At 38.3% G+C, this 16818-nt stretch overlaps 1 long non-coding RNA gene across 1 annotated transcript in view; it reads left to right on the forward strand.

The window, feature by feature from the left end:
- Positions 1 to 6142: 6142 nt before the first annotated feature.
- The window catches only part of LOC116446050, a 29028-nt gene continuing 18352 nt past the window's right edge, over positions 6143 to 16818 (forward strand). The window contains exon 1 of the long non-coding RNA XR_004241015.1: positions 6143 to 6247. This is a non-coding gene — a long non-coding RNA (uncharacterized LOC116446050). The remainder of the gene's footprint in view (positions 6248 to 16818) is intronic.

Here is a 16818-nt window from a genome sequence, read left to right on the forward strand (position 1 = left end):
AGTTTAAGGTTAACTGCTTTGACTCTGATAATGGCCTCTTCATATTCATTGTGGTCTGAAAACAGCCTCTCTTGGCTAAAAAATGCAGATGTATGTATATGCGTATACGCTAACATTAAAGTTGGAAGAGTTCCTACTAAAGCAAAGAGTCATCAGGAAGTATTTATTTAAAGCTGAAATACCCCTTCTCATTCTCAGAGCTCAGTAGAACAGGAAGGAAAAATTCCATAGACTGTTGCTTTTCAAGATCACAACATTTCAGGAAATTCAGAGAAACTTTTAGGATTAGGACGCTGAATGCGTACATAGAAATTGGGAAGACCATAAAGCAAAACTGCCGGGTATCCAGTATACCTGTTCCACTTTTTGCAACAATTGAGATGCACAATATTTTTACGTATTCTGACAATTTATGACTATTAGCCACTTACCTGTGAGAAAGGATACAACTGCTTGAGCTTCACAGCTGGGGTAACACAGGTTTGAATGCATGAACTGGCTTGCTCTAAACTAGCTCACATTAATAAAAAATCAGTCTCAGTACAAGAGTACCTACACAGACAGATATTAACCTAACATATCCTAGTCTTCTTGTGGATTACTGACACGTGGAAAATGCAATATTCAAAAATATGCAAGAATGTACAATATTCTCAGTCAGCTTCTCATGTTTCTATATTTAGCTACATTTGTAGATGGCAAACTGACAAAGAAAGTAAATGAATGACTCGGGCACAGAGAGCAGTAACCTTGAACCCAAAGCCAATAAAAGGCAGGCATACTAAGTGATATATTCTCACCTTTCCAGTTAACTTAGATGCATCCAAAGACCATTAGATGAGATGTTCTGTGGGAGACAAAGGGTATACTGTGTCCATAAAGTGTGAATTACAATCCATTTACAAAAATATATCTTTGTCACACATTTGAAGTACTTTTAAATACACAGACTCCCTGTAACTACAACCACAGTTGCCTCAGAGGTCACAGTGTCCATAGGCTGACTGCCCAATAAAGGCACAGCCCTTGAAGTCCTAATGACAGGCACTAGTTAGTCCTGGCAGATCCATGGGTTTCCAGCCTTGTTTAGCACAAATCTCTCAGCACATTACTAGCAAAGTACTGTGACAAAGCAGAATATAGTTTAATGGTATGTTAGATTAAACTTCACCTATGCATCCCCTATCCCTGTGCAAAATGTAGAGCTTGAGGTAGTAATGAATGCACACACAAAGAGACTTGTTTGTCAGTGATTGGTGATAGCAGTAAAATCCTTCACAGTGCTATATGAATAAAAAGTATGGTTACATAACATAATTTACTCTTTCAATCAAGAGGACAGAGTTGTCAGTGACTGTACTAGAAATACAATTTCTTCTGTGTCTTGTTTCCCAGCCTTCCAGTCAAAACTGACCTTGTTTGTCCCTGGAAGCATCTTGTGGCTAGGCTCCAGTTCCTGGGGCAGAGGGCCCTCCCTGCCCTTCCTTTAAAAGCCTCAGGGCTTTGCCCTTGCATCCACCCAGTGCCTTCTGCATCTCACAGACCCACTGTTACCACATTTACTGTAGATCTGCTACACGTTTTTGCTTTTGAGGAGGCTCAGGCAGCTTTTGGACAGAAGGAAGGAGACTGCCTTCCAGCTCTTCCACTCTTATAGCAGACAGCATATGAAGATATTAATTCTGGGAAGGAGACAACAGAGTGAAAAGGTAAGGTACTGCAGAGGATGCAGGACTAGTATTATAAATGCTGCAATATTCTGCATGCTTAATAACTCTCCTATCACACATATTTAAAATCTTGGTTCACATACTCCTGGTCTAATTTGTTTCAAGCAGACTTATTCATGTATTCATAGCCTTAAGAGTGCTGAAATTAATTTATTACTCTAATCCTCTCTCAATATTTGCACTCTTTTGATGGCTAAGCTGGGGCTTTTACCAGTAAAATTCTATTGGCACAGCTTCTAAAGTAGACATATTTATATGAGCACAAAAGTATCTTATAACCGTAGTGGTTAAATCCCTACTCATACAAAAATAGGTATACAAGTATGAGTAGATCCAGACAATACTATCACTTGAACTAAACTCTCATAAGTAGCCCAACTTTACTGTTCAGACAAAGCCTTAGCTTCCTCTTTCAAATCTCTTTGCCAAGTAGCTGTCATCATTTTATTATGTGACGAACCATGCATTTGCCTGAAACCACCAAAGCAACCTCTTTTGAGCCAAGTGGGTAATATCACAATACTAGATTGAACTCAAACCAGTGATCAAAGACAAAAATGCCAGGGCATTGCCAATTCTCTGAGCCATCCAGTAACCATTAGCTTATGTTGTCTGATTTGCATGATAATTGTAAAATAAGAGGCTGTGTGATTTTACTCCATTATCAATATCTTTTCATACTTTCAGGGTTTTGGGATGTGGATTTGGTGTTGTTTTTTTTTTCTTTTTAGTAGATACATATTAACAACTTCTTATTTCCAACCCACTGCAGACTTTATTTTTAAACTGTAATATTGAATAAGGAACCATCCTCAGAGAAAAAACCGAGAGCGGGGAAATTCCCCGGGACATCCCGGCCGGGAGCGCGGCGCTCGCCGCCGCAGCCCGGAGCCCGGAGCCGGCGCAGCCCGGAGCCCGGAGCGGGCGCGGCCCGGAGCCGGCGCGGCCCGGAGCCCGGAGCCCGGAGCCGGCGCAGCCCGGAGCCCGGAGCCGGCGCAGCCCGGAGCCGGCGCAGCCCGGAGCCCGGAGCCCGGAGCCGGCGCAGCCGCGGCAGCCGCGCGTGTCCGTGCGTGCCTCGCCACCTCCTGGCCAGCCCCGGCACCTGCCTCGGGCGGCTCCCGGCGCAGCGGGGCCCAGACCGCTCTCAAGGCCAGCGATCGCTCTGTTTTCACAAAGCCTTAGGCATAGAGAAGTATGTAATTGCCAGCCTACCAGGGCGTTTTTAATGCGAAAACGCAGTAATTCACGTTAAGGTAGGCACTAAGTCTCCTTCTGTTTGACGTCAGAATATTTTGGAGTTTCCACTGCTGCTAATTACTCTGTGTTTCAGAACAAAAAGGTCGTCCCCCCACCCCCGCCTTCCATTTGCATAAAAAAGCTATACATTCTTTTAAAATAATGAAGCAGATGCCAACACCTAGAAGTTACAGTACTTCTGGCAGCTTCTAGTCAGCAGAGGTTATGGAGCAGTGCTGCCAGCAACTTACAGGCAGCCACTTCCAACTAACTTATAAAATAATGCTGCATAGGAAGACTGCTGAATGTCCCACTTTCTGTTCAAAAGCATTAATCCATAAGACAGTAGTAAGATACATTCATTTAAATGATTAGCAGTTTAACTGATAATTAGTGTTGGGCAAAGAGTGGCTGTGAAGTAAAAAGCTTAGCTTGCATAAAAAAATCTTTAAACAATTTGAATATAAATAAGATCCTGAAAGTTCCGTAGAAAAGTTGGGCAAAGAAAAAATATATTCATGAGTAAAAATTAATCTGGTTAATTTCTATTCAGAGAAAGAAAACACAATGTTTTTATCACTAGATCAAAGGGATTTTTCTTTTAAATAGAGACACGTATTTGGAAATGCAAGTTAAAAACCACAGCTAAACTATGATGAGATACACTTGGGAACACAAAAAGAAAGGTAGGATATTCAACTACCTACAAGTAGATATGAGCTGATTATTGCTCTTAGACTTCTTTTACCTGCTTACTTTTGACTTCTTGATATTCTTCCTGTTCGGTCCCATATATGTTTTGCTTTCAAACTTTCCAGTATGTGGCATCTAATATATATTGAAAATGTTGACAGTTTACATTTTGATTATAATGTGTCCCTAAGTATGTTTTGAAAGTCTCTCTTCAGCTGTTTTTTGCACAACTAGATATCCAACTGTACTGAGTAATTTAATGTATAGCTCACATCTGTCTACCATTAGAGTTACCCAAGTAAAAATTCTGCCACTTACATAATTTGACCTTTCCCAGTAGATGTGCAGTTCACCTCTGCATTCACTTGCAAATTGTTCTGTTGTAATCCACACACTATTTGTGGCAACGTTTTCCCTATTTCTTTTACTACCATTTCAGCTTGTCTGCTCATTAGGCATCACATGATAATAGAAATAGTGTCTTCCTCTGGAATATCTTCCAGCATGGTTCTCATGGGACTGCTTCTAAAACTGGCCATGCTTGGGTTCCTTTATGAATTTATTGAATAGGACCTACTTCCAGCAAAGCCTTTCTGTTGGAGCATCTTTACACTTGTCAGGGTAAACCAGCTGCAGTCTGGAAGTGGCCAGTTTGGAACTGGATTACCTTTGCATCTCCTTCTCTTTGGCTGGGAAGATTGAGAGAAGGGCAACAGGATGGAAGCATAGAAAAACATGGACAAATAGGTGGCAAATTAAAATACAAGACTGCTTTCATCCAGTCAAAAAAACAGAGGTTTTGGCTGATTAAACTTTGGGGTATGATAACACTGTTCAAGTACCAGGTAGACTAAGTTTAATGCTGGCTTCTGAGCGTAGAAATGTGAAGAAAAACAAATATTACATCAAAATGGAATCTGCAACAACGAAGTCCTTACACAGAATAAATGTCCATTCCTGCTTGTAAGTGGAGGTTACCCATACATTCAGGAGGCTGTTTCTGCAAAGGTAGCTTACCCGTCATCCTACAGAAAATTGTGTATCAAATCTAAGTGCAGTAAAAGCCAAATTCACCTTCACTAAAAATTTTTCCAGTCTACAGGCACTATATCACAGGTTACCTACTGTGTGCTTCTGAACTTTACACTATATAAGCACTTTGCAGACTTTATTTTATCAATCTTTACAGAAGTCATGTGAAGATCAAACTACCATCCCTTCTCTTATATATTCTTTCTGTTCGTATAAAGCATTGAGGTGCATCTCAGTTAAGCATCTTTTGTCACAGTAACAGCCTAGTCTGGCAGCACCAGAACAGAAAGAGATCTAAAGAAAACAAATTAACAGTACCTTAGCCACAATGCAGCTGTACTAATCCTTCTGTATCAGTGAAAGAAGTTACTGACTAAGTTCAGAAAAACTGTTTTCCCCAGCAGTATCATGGAATTAGATCCATTACTTGTATATTTCATTTATTCCACTGTGATGTCTTAATATTTCTTAGTTCAACCATGCTTTATTTCTTAGATGTTCTGAAAAGTGAGCCGTTGTAAGGCTCTGGGCACTGCATTCAAACATTACTAGTCCCATTCAAAATCTGAAGACATATTTCTTATTGACTTAGGCATGCCATCAGTCTCTTCCAGTGTACAGTTCCTTTGTTTGTCAAATATTCTTAACCCGCTCTGAATTGCACTATTGCTTCCCCAAAATGTGGTGTCTTAGGACCTGCATCGGTATGCAGACTCATTGCTTTCTGTCAGCATCATCTAACTTACTTTTATATTGTTTGATATTTATGAAAGAAATAGATGAAAGCAGCTTGAGCAGGAAAAAACACAATCTTTTCCAAAAGCAGTGGGCCTATATCCTGAAAGTTCTGTTCTAAAAGACATTGCTGTTTAATAAAAGCTTGTTTCCTATTTGAATATTCCTTATTAAATAAGAAAACAAAGATCAGCAGACAGAGCAATCTAAGTTACTTTGTTTACCTCTCTTCAGGGCTGTGGTACTAAAATAAAAAGTGTAAGAAATTTGTGGGGGCAAGGATTATCTTAGCAAATTGCTACCAGGAGATGGCACTATTAACAAAATAATTTGAGTGCCCCGTATAAGTTCCTCTTTACCATCTCTATGTCTGAATGCTTTGGCAATTCCAGATGTTGTCTGAGCGTGATCCTGCAAATCTTTTATCCAGGCAATCCTCGCATGCCAGTGATCCCAGGCATGGTGAAAGGGTCCTTCATGCTGCTTCACTGGTGACTTATTTGCTCAGGTTGGCAGATCAGGATTTTCCAAACACAGGAAGAGGCTAGGAGATACTGGGCAAGCATTTTCCTCTCTGATAAGTATATATTGATTTGGAAATAGGATTGAGGGGATATAGGGATATAATATATATATCCATATATAATAGGCTGGGGGCTTTATTTATTTATTTTAAAATTTTATTTTATTCTGCCCCATATAGGCTGCCACTAACTCTCATGAAGACCTGAATGCAGTGTCAGAGAAGGGCTGATGTGGACTAGCTCACAGCTGCAAGAGCCAAATGCAAATATTCAGATGCTCCTTCCCAGAGGCTGAAGGTACGACATTCTTTGTCATTCTTCCAACATCTCTAAAGAGTAGCATTAAATTATTTTATGTTTACAAGCCTGCAGGGAATCCAACTTAAAACGACAAGAGTTTAAAGGCTCTGAGACCTTACCCTACCCTGCTCTGAGAACATCCCTGTGGTTGAATTGGTCCTGTGAAGGGTGAATAAAGATTTCAGTTGATGAAAACAATGCCAGAATTTCACCTGTTAACTGCAGACGAAGTGGAGCTTTGCACTCACACAGCTTGCAGGATCAAATCCCTCGTGTGACAGGAAGCAAAATATTTGCCATGTGTTTCATTTCAGTTTTAAGCACTTCAGGTTTGAATCCTCTTGGTTAAGTAATTGATGTTTGAATGCCCTGTCTCCTGCTTGGTATTTTAAAATAAACCTTGCTACAGAACAGATTATGAATCAAAACAGCTGCTGAAGCTGAAAGTGTAATTAAGCAGCAAGATGGCTCTTTGTGAATCATAGTAACTAGTCTTATACATATTGCTTCAGCACCCAGGGAGCTAAATTTCATGTGCTTTGGTTTAAAAAATTCATTATATAGATCTGGTGTTTACAGATTTTTTTTTTTTTATGTCTCCCCCATTACTTCCTGCCAAAAAACCCCAATGAACTAAAAAATCCCTTGTTACTAATATCTGCTGTCAAACTTGTGTTTCTCATATGCCACAGCATATGAGATTATGAATAGATCTTTTGTCTTCTGCAAATACAACCAGAAGCTGTCAAAAATCTATTTTTACAAGGATTTCAGTAAGCTGTTTGCAAGACAGTCGAACTCTGTCATAGAAGCCCCTCTAGGTATGATTAAAACACCTAGGTTATCAGTTGTTCATTGGTTGCAAGGTGAACTTTTAGAGGGCTGAATAAATAGAAGAAAAGCAGGGCTCCAATTTTGATTTTCTGGTGGGGTTAGGTCAGGAGCTGCGCGTACGTCTCACTGTAAAGAAACCAGGCCATGAAAACATGCAGGGGGTAATGAACTGCTCTGCACTAAAAATTCTGATGAAAATGCTGTTGTAAGAAGGATTGCATACAATTTTCTAGAAGCATGCTAGTGCCCATGTGAAATATGGGTACAAAAACTTCTCTACTAAAACAGAAAGGGAGGTGATTCTCCCCTTCTCTTCAGCCCTGGTGAGGCCACATCTGGAGTGCTGTGTCCAGTTCTAGCTGCCCAGATCAAGAAATACGTGGAGCTACTGGAGAGAGTCCAGCAGAGGCTACAAAACCTATTAGGGGACTAGAGCATCTTTGTTGTGAGGAAAGGCTGAGGGGGCTGGGCCTGTTCAGCCTGAGGCAGAAAATGCTGATAACAGATCTTATCAATGCATAGGAATATTTTAAAAGCAGGAGTCAAAAGAATGGGGGCAGACCCTTTTCAGTGGTGCCCAGCAACAGAACAAGGCACAATAGGCACCAACTGAAACACAGGAAGTTCTGTCTGAACATGTGGAAAAACTTCTTAACACAGAGGGTGACAGAGCACTGGAACAGATTGTCCAGAGAGGCAGTGGAGTCCTCTTCTCTGGAGATACTCAAAATCTGCCTGGATGTGGTTCTGTGCAACCTGTTCTGTGTCAATCTGCTCTAGCAGGAGGATTGGACTAGATGACCTCTGGAGCTCCCTTTCAGCCCCAACCACGCTATGATTCTGTGAAATCAGAAATTATAGAAGCCATTGCTCAAAACACACAAAATCACTCAGAATGTATAATACAAGGAGCATAATAATTGAAAATAAACACAGGGGGACTGAAAGCAAAGTAGTGTAGAGACCATCAGGATTCCAGGAGGAAAAATTACAGTATGGTGCTATTTTATTCATCAAAGAAACAGCCTAAATGTAATGTAATGTTGTCAAAAATTAAAGAACTGGGGCAAAAATTTAACAGCTGGATAAGCAAATGGAATTATGAACAAAGATGTTCTCACCTTTTTGTTATCTACAGCGAAAAGGGAAATAAAAAATTGTGCATGGTCTTTGTAATCAACCAGAAAAAGAACTCAGAATACATTTCTCATCCTAGCCAAAAGCAGCACACAGGATAGTCCCTAGCTGCTTGGAGTCATTAATAAATGTTATAATATTAATCAGTCTTTCTACTGCACAATGATGAGCTACAACAGCTCTTCTTTCCTAACCTCTAGTCTTACTGCTGTAACTCCCTAAACCTTGTTCTCTGAGCTTCAGGAAACCCTCTAAACTATATGTTCTGAGAAACTCTAATAAGCTACATCCTCTAAACTGCTATATTTAGTGCAAAATACACCTTACTGCACACATTCATGGCCAAAGACAATGGAGTCAGAGCTCTCTGTACATGCACTGGGTTTATCTGCATTTCTGCTTGCAGTTCAACATAAAGGGAATAATGGTCAAAGTCATTTGAGAAAATATGTTTTTATTTTTTCTTGCCTATCACTTTTAGCAGAATTATTCTTTGATTATTAACTCCATTTAAATTAATAAGGGAGGGTACAAGTTACAGAGTTGAAAGCAGGACCAGTTTTAGTTCTTCGTTCCTACTGGCCATTCATCTGAGTGTCATGAGGGAATCCAGCCACTGAATGCCTGAATGTTTGGAGTCTCTGGAACTGATGGGAAGCCTGAGCACTGCCCTTTAACCTTCTGGCCTCTTGGCTTATTCTTAGATTCCCTCAGAAAAGCTGAACCTTGCTGTTCAACTTCCTATCCCAGCAGTAAATTCAAACTCTATTGTTACCTAAAGTCCTAGAATCTCTCTGAAAAGTGAGCTCTCGGGTTTACAATTTAACCCTTCAAGCGCCAAATCAATGATGCAATCAACTTTCATTGTAGCAAAAGTTTTGTCCTCCTTTTTTAAAATAGGATTGGTTTTTACTTAATACAAGGGAGGAGATATAAAGTTCTGGAAAAAGAACAAATATCCTAAATGTAATGCTTTTTTTTTTATCTGTCCCTATTTATGAAAATCTTGGAAATTCATCTGTCTTCAGGAAGATGGGGAAAGACTCTATGTCTTCCCTCAGCAGAATGCCTCATCAGCTCCAAGCTTCTCATTCCACCTGCCGCAATTCGCAAGCAAACTGCTATCAGGTAGTGACTCCACTGCTTAGAGCAACTAGAGCTTATAGTTGTAGGTCTTGTGCCTGCAGTCCCGAGAATAAAAGTAGAAAAGAGAAAGTAGGGAAATGCATCTTAGACTTGAAAACAAGGTGGGTTTTGCAATCTGATGTGATTATCTATATGTTTACATTCCGGAAATTATGCATTGATAGATTCACACATTATTTGCATTTTTGCAAGGAGAATATGGGATTAATACAGTACTCCATCAAAGTAGCAAATAATTACAACTAGACAAGCCAAACTAAGTATCGTGTTGCATACTAAAAAATCTGGAAGGGTTGTGAAACAACTAGGTCAACCTTGCTGTGAAGAGACTTTGCTGTGTTAAACTGAGTTAAGATGGAACAGAGAGGCAGTAATGTGCAGGAAGTGCAAAAGCAAGGTCTCAATGACAAATCCAGAAAACAACAGGACAAAAGAACAAGGGCAAGGTTTATTAAGACAATAGGGGTTTTTTTTACTCCTGAAGAAATGATACATATAGACACTCTAATTTCTTCCACATGATGGATGTAGAACCTCATCCTAGTTATCCTCCCTATCAAGGGCAAAACCTTTTGATTGAATATTGTAGACAGAACTTCAAGCCCCCCACCCTCCCCCCCGGACCTCATTGAGAGGCTGGAAGCTGGTTGGTATAGTACCTATGGAAAAACTCTTTTCCACAAGCTTCTGTCTGATACATTTTTTTTCTGTCCTTATGTTTATGTTTTAGAGTTGATTAGAAGAGAAAAAGAAAAAGAAAAACATTCCACATTCTGGAATAAAACTCCACTTCTTCTGACCCTGATCTTCAGGCCTGACAAAGAAACCAGCTGTGCCCTCAATCATCCCCCAAGCTGAAAGCACTTGCATCCAAGAGCTTCAGTGTAAAAAATCAGCTAACCAACAAACAGGCAAACAAAGAAAACATTTATTGGTGAACAGTGGACTATTTTTCAATTATTTTTAATCTCTGTAGCCCTGGCCAAGACCTGATTTGGAGAGCAATCTAACAGTCATGAAAGGCTCACCAACAGTAGTGCAAGTTGTACCTGAAAGCCATTGAGGCTTTGATTCCAGGCTTTACATAGACATACTTTGAGGCACATTTCCCTGTACTCCAGACATTTACCAACAAGCCTAGTAAGCTCAGTTTCTCTCTAATTTTAGTGAATTGTCACATTTACTAGTGCTGCTCCTTGCTTGTATTTTGATGTAAATTTTAATCTGGATTGCAAGATTTTAGGTCCATCTGCCCATACAAGGTTACAAAACCTTGTGACTTTAAACAGAGCTGCCTGAAAATAACAGAACTGGGGTAATGTGGCAAGGCTTTCCTCTCTCCTTCCTGCCCAATTCACTGAGAGAAACTGATGCCTATTTTAAAAAGCACATCACCAACATCCAGAACTCTGGAATCACAGGTCAAATCTCATCAGCATTTGCTCCACTCTTCATCCTTCCAAAGTACCTAATGTAAGTAAACATGGGGCATCAGGATGAAACCTTGAAAGAGGAGCACCTGCCAGCACTAAGTTAAAATATCTCCTAGGAGTTCAGCTGTAGGCAAGTACTGTGCTGGTGGTCCTGGGCAAAATTTCCCTTCCAGATTTCAAAGTCTTAATAAAGGCCCCTTCTCCCTTGTAGGAGTCTGTATGAATGTAGCTCTTGGAAGCTGTAAATAAAAGTGATCAAATATTTGGCATCCAAACAGTTGTTTATGCAGAATTTTGTTTTCAAGTGTCAAGAGTACCCTTCCAACAAAAAAAAAAAAGCCAAACCACAAACGAAAAACCACCAAAACAAATAAACAAACAAAAAACCCATGAGAGTTTAACAAACTTGTGTTTCACAGACAGATAAAAAAAAAAATCCCTTTTCTTTTCCAAAAAAAAAAGTTGAGGCCTGAAACCCTACTGTTTTTGATAAGCAGTACTTCACGCTGGTTTTAGGTTTACTTAGATTTTCTCTGATTGCTTTAATCATAGTAGGCAAGCCAGTTCATTAAAAGGGGCAAGATTATGAAACACATGTATTGTATATCTGATAAATATCTTAAGTATACACAAATTGAATATTTGGAAAAAATTCTTCACTGAAAGCATGGTCAAGCATTGTAATTGGCTACTCAGGGGAGTGGTGGAGTTACTATCCCTGGAAGTGTTCAAAAAACATATAGATGTGTCACTAAAGGACTTGTTTTAGTGGTACACTTGGCAGTATTAATGGTTGGACTTGATGATCTTGGAGGACGTTTCCATCCTTAAAGATTCTATGACATCATCTTTCATAGTTATTTGAAATGGGGATGACAAGACACACCTTTCTAGCCAGTGTTGTAGTGGGACAATGAAATGTCACCTTTTCCCAAAGTTTACTAATAGGATAAAATTAGAGGTGAGAAAAATAAAAACCTTTGATGACATCAGATCCAAGTTATCAAATTTTTGACCTCTTATAGACAGTTCAGATACACTAAGATCTGAATAGCTTCCAGAGAAGTGATGCATTCTTGTTTTTACAAGGTTCCACAGCTGTATTTTTATTTCAAAGTACAAAGAAAAGCATAGAAAAAAACCCCTACCAAACCACTGGGATAGTCATTCTTCTAAAACTGGATTGAAATCACTAGAGCAATCAAAAAAATTGTAACTGAATTAGTGTTTAGCAATAATTTTGCTATATTGTACCTTGAATTTAATTGCTATCCTCTACCTAGAGAGTTCTCTTTTCTTTTTTCCTACGTTTTGTCCATACCCGATATTCCTTGCTTCTTCAGGCTTTTTACCCCTGCAGTGTGAGATCTAAAACCTCCTTCTAAACCACAAAAGAACAATGTGTACATCACTTCCACATAATATAATTGACAAAATTAAAATAAATATTTAGAATTTAATCATCAAATTGTACCTAAGATATACCTAGGAATATATAAGTGATGAAGGATTCTGGGAAAGGAAGGCATTGTAAGGGAGGGGGGCATGGGAAGGTAATGCAAGGCAAGGCAATGCAAGGATATTGGTTCACAACTTTAAGGCCTTAGCGTCCACCTTTTCTTCTTAAAGATGTGTTATTATTTATTGCTGGTATTATATTAATATTATATTATCACCTTCTACTCCAGCAGTTAGGAGTCAAAATGTGCAAATAATATGTAAGGATCAGGGCAGCTGGTCAGCAAAAACCAATTTTTTTTCTGTAATAGGACTATTTTAAGTTCCCTCTGCACATTTTCTTTACATTTGAAACACCTTGCATGCAGCTATCCTATGACAGAGGTTATGGTCTGATTCTTACTAGTATATGATATTTCTATTACTCCAGAGATTTTATAGAAACCAGAGAAATCCATACAAGGCATAACGAACAACCATCTTTCTCACTCTTGTATCAGCACAATTTGTTTTTACCACTTTATGCTAAGAATTAAAACTGAAGTAAACTAATAAAACTCATTACAGACAGAATTTTGATAACGGCAGTCATTAGCATATCTGAGTTTGTTCTGTGTATTAGTGCCACCAATGCCAGGCTGATGTGTAGCAAAGAGCACCTGTCAAAACAAAAGAGCTTCACGCCTCACAAGTTTAAGCCCCAGGTAAGAAACTCGGCCTCATGGATAGGCTGAAAAGAAGATGTTGCAACCTGAAACGAAATAGACTAGTAAGAGAGAAAATGAGATCCCTCTGGGTGCCAATAGTCCTCTGTTTGCCGTGATTAAATCCTCTTTGTTTTGTTACATACATCAGTGCAGAAACAAACAATGAGATCAAGATAAAGAGCTTGCAACACATCTTTCTTTTTCCCTCTCCGTCAAAATTGCCACCTTTTTCCTTGGACAAGCTTAAAAAAACTGCCTTGCTCAAATAAAATTGATGAGACCTCTGAGCAGGTGTACAAGACAGCTTTTGGCTTTAAAAAGGTGCGAAGCACTTATGTCAATGACCTGATCAAATGATAAGCATGCTGGCTTCCTTTGCTCTCTAATTAATTTTCTCTCTTGAAGAGAATACCTGGCATTGCATGATGCCTAAGCTAAGACTTTAAGTCTTAACACCAGCAGAAAGTCAATGAAATAATGCTTTCCTAGGAAAATAAACCACTGTAGAGTATATGCACCTCACCAGAATTACAAGAGTATTGTAATTCTCCAGCTTGGACCAAATGTTTATTTCAGCAATTGCCTTAAGTATTGTTAAAACAACATAGATTGTTCATTGTTAGTGCCACACAGAGTTTCTTTATCTAAACATAACAAAGATGCTGGCAGTATAGTGGCCACATAAAACTGGCAGAAACCGGAGTCAGATAGACATATGTTTTAATTATCTGTTTGAATCAGTAACTTCATTAAGAGACATTTATTACCATGTACTGTATTGTAACGCAATTACAAATAACTGTGCAACTCCTTCACAAACACTCATTTCTCCCTGTAGAAGTGGTATAGTCCAGTGAGGAAGTGACCAGATCAAGTGATGAGTCTACGCTGAAATAATAAACAACCCTTTGCATTTTATTTTTATTGAAGTGGAAGGAGTTAGCAGCATTACTGTTCAATGGTAGTGTACTTCCTGTAATGCTGAAGTGCAGAGGTGAATGCTAAAAATGAATGCTTCTTTAGCAGAGGTTGATTGTGAAAGAATAGAGCTAACAAGCAATTTGTACTTAGGGAAATTATCTTTTTGTTTCATAAAGTTGAAGTAGTTTGCAAAGCTTCCTCCTCCTTAACCTGTTTATATTCTACAAATGATATGGATGTACTACTTCTATTAGTAAAAATATATACAGGACAGACATCACTGCCAAATTAGTGTAGAACTAATTGCAGTAACAATCTGTGTTATTGACGTTAAACTGATACTCAGCTTAGGTGTCCTCGATGAGGTGAGATAAGGGTTCACTCAGGTGCAGATACACAATACAGTTGAAAAAAAGAGAAGCTAGGCCAGTCTGATAATTACACTTTTTTTGTTGATGACTTCCTCTCAATGGAAGAATAGGATTCCACAAATGAAGTATGCCTTACTGTGTTTATTTACACACACACACAGACACACACCCCCACAAGCACCTGGGTATAAACAGCTCTTGCTTTCGGACTGTAGAGCCTTGTCTTTCTTTGGTCTCAGCCTGTGGTTACTGTTTGCTGACTCTAAGGGGCTTGGGTCATTAAATATTATTTGTAGAAACATCACCAACAACAGAAGAGCATTTTGCAGAGTTAAAAGAAATGCACAAATGAAAGAATAAGAATGAAAAAGGGGGTTCAAAAATTAATTGATAATAAGTAAGAAGAAAATTGTCAGCAGACTAAGTTGAGCAAACTTTTGGTCTTTCATTACTTTAAATGTCTGTCTGAAATGGTATCGTTGTATTTCATGACACATAATTTTTTAATCAAGATTTTCTTGTGCCCTCAACACAGTATAACATTCAAACTTCTAAAACCCACCTATAGTTACAATTTTTAAACTAATATAACATAAAGGACAAGGTTGTGGTGATCCTCCAAGAGTTATTTTATATAATTTCTCTGATTCACTGGACCAGCTACTGCTGAAGTAAGAGTTTCACTGTGAGGAAAAGTAATGATTCATGCTGAATCCAGTGGGATGTGGCACTTTCTTTTCCTTGGTATGTTTTGCAGCCTACCAAGGGACTAGAGATTCAATAGTTTGTGGTATCAAATATTTGGAATTTCAACTTCAGATTTCAGTTCTCATGGAACCCTGAACTGACCCAGCCTTAGACAGTTCAAGTTTTACCCCTGCAGTGACTTAGAAGACAAGCACTTACGACCAGGTCATCGTCTGGCTGTTATCACTGATGTGTTGAGATGTAGCAATAAGAGTACTGAAGCAAAAGAAATACAGTATAAATATGTATTTTCTTCATTATTGGAGGGTTTTGTTAACTTCTAGAGGGAAAGATTAGTTGTTATGGATTTTTAAACTAGAAGTACTAATCACGCATGGAGTTTTAATTCTGCTGTTGCCATAGTCAGTCACACTCAGAATTCACACTCGATCTCTTTGTAAAGGCATAAAATAAGAAAACTTTATAGAGTCTCTCTCCTTACAGCACACACTTACCCCCTAGTGCTGTCCTGCCACAGACACTCCCAAGACATTAGGCAAAAAAGATAAAATACTTCAGTGTGCATACACTAGTTGTAACTTTTCCAGTTGGGGAAACTGGTTTTTATATGGTAGCCAACACCAAACCACTCCGATGAGAATCTGATGGATTGTTTTGTTCCCACAGGATGATCCAACGAACTGGTATATCCATTTCTTTTGCACGATCCTGAATGGTCAAGGAAACTTCACAGTTCATTTTACAATTCCTGTTTGTTTTACTGTATCTACTGTAGGGATAATCCATTGTAGAAGTGAGCACTTCTATTTCCCCATGTAGATGTCGGTATTAATATGTTCCTGAGAAGACAAAGCTTATGTAAAACATGGCATAAGAAAGAGAAATATTGAAACATGTTTTTAAAAATGATAAGAATGTCAATCACTTTAAAGTAGAACAGGACCTCAATATTTGCATTTGTAACAAGAAAAAGTTGTGGGTTTCTTGCTTTGGGTTTTTTCTGTTTTTCTTTCCTTTGAGAAGAAAGATGCAGAAAAGGGCACTGTATTAGCTAAATATTGTACCTTGGAACATCAGTCATTTTCTATTCAATAATACTGAAAGGGTCTAATTTATAAGTTTTCCCATTTCTCTGTTATGCTAGTTTGTAAGTTCTGACATTGCTACTGGTATGTTAATGAGAAGCTAGTGTTCCATTAAGAGTAAACCATATGCTCTACCGCATACTGTGAAAGAGAAAGCATATAATGTGACTGTTGCCTTAGTAACACATTAATTCATTTTGTCAGTGTTGGCACAGATCATTTCATTTATAAGAAAACAAGTATAATAGTTTACCACATCTATAATATTTACAGTGTTTCTGTTACAAAACAGTGACAAAATGAGTTTAAAAAATAGAATTGGGATAGTTTTATTAAAATATGGAATTTGTGGTAAAATTGTTCCCATACAAATTAAAAATAAGATTGGTGTAAATTTCTTTTCACGTTATAGCACCAAACTGTTGGTTTTTGCATATTTGTATTCCACTAATAATATGCATAAAAATATAGTCCATGAAAAGCCACAAGTACATTAGCAGTTTTTAATGAATGCTAAACAAAATATTTCATACAACAGTTCTGTTAAGTTACAACCATTAAAACCTAATTGTATGTTAGTGTGTTACTCATAACAAAGCTAAACATTTATCTCTTTTATCTGATCTTCCAGATGTTTCTTAGAATTTTAACACCGCTAAAATGCTGTAATTAAAGTATCCTGTTCCCTTAAGTGATCATATCTTACATTTTATTCATTTAAGCACATATGAATATATATGTGTGTAGACATAAATGATACTTAATGTG

This window comes from Corvus moneduloides, chromosome 6, assembly GCF_009650955.1.
Source record: "Corvus moneduloides isolate bCorMon1 chromosome 6, bCorMon1.pri, whole genome shotgun sequence".
NCBI lineage: Eukaryota > Metazoa > Chordata > Aves > Passeriformes > Corvidae > Corvus > Corvus moneduloides.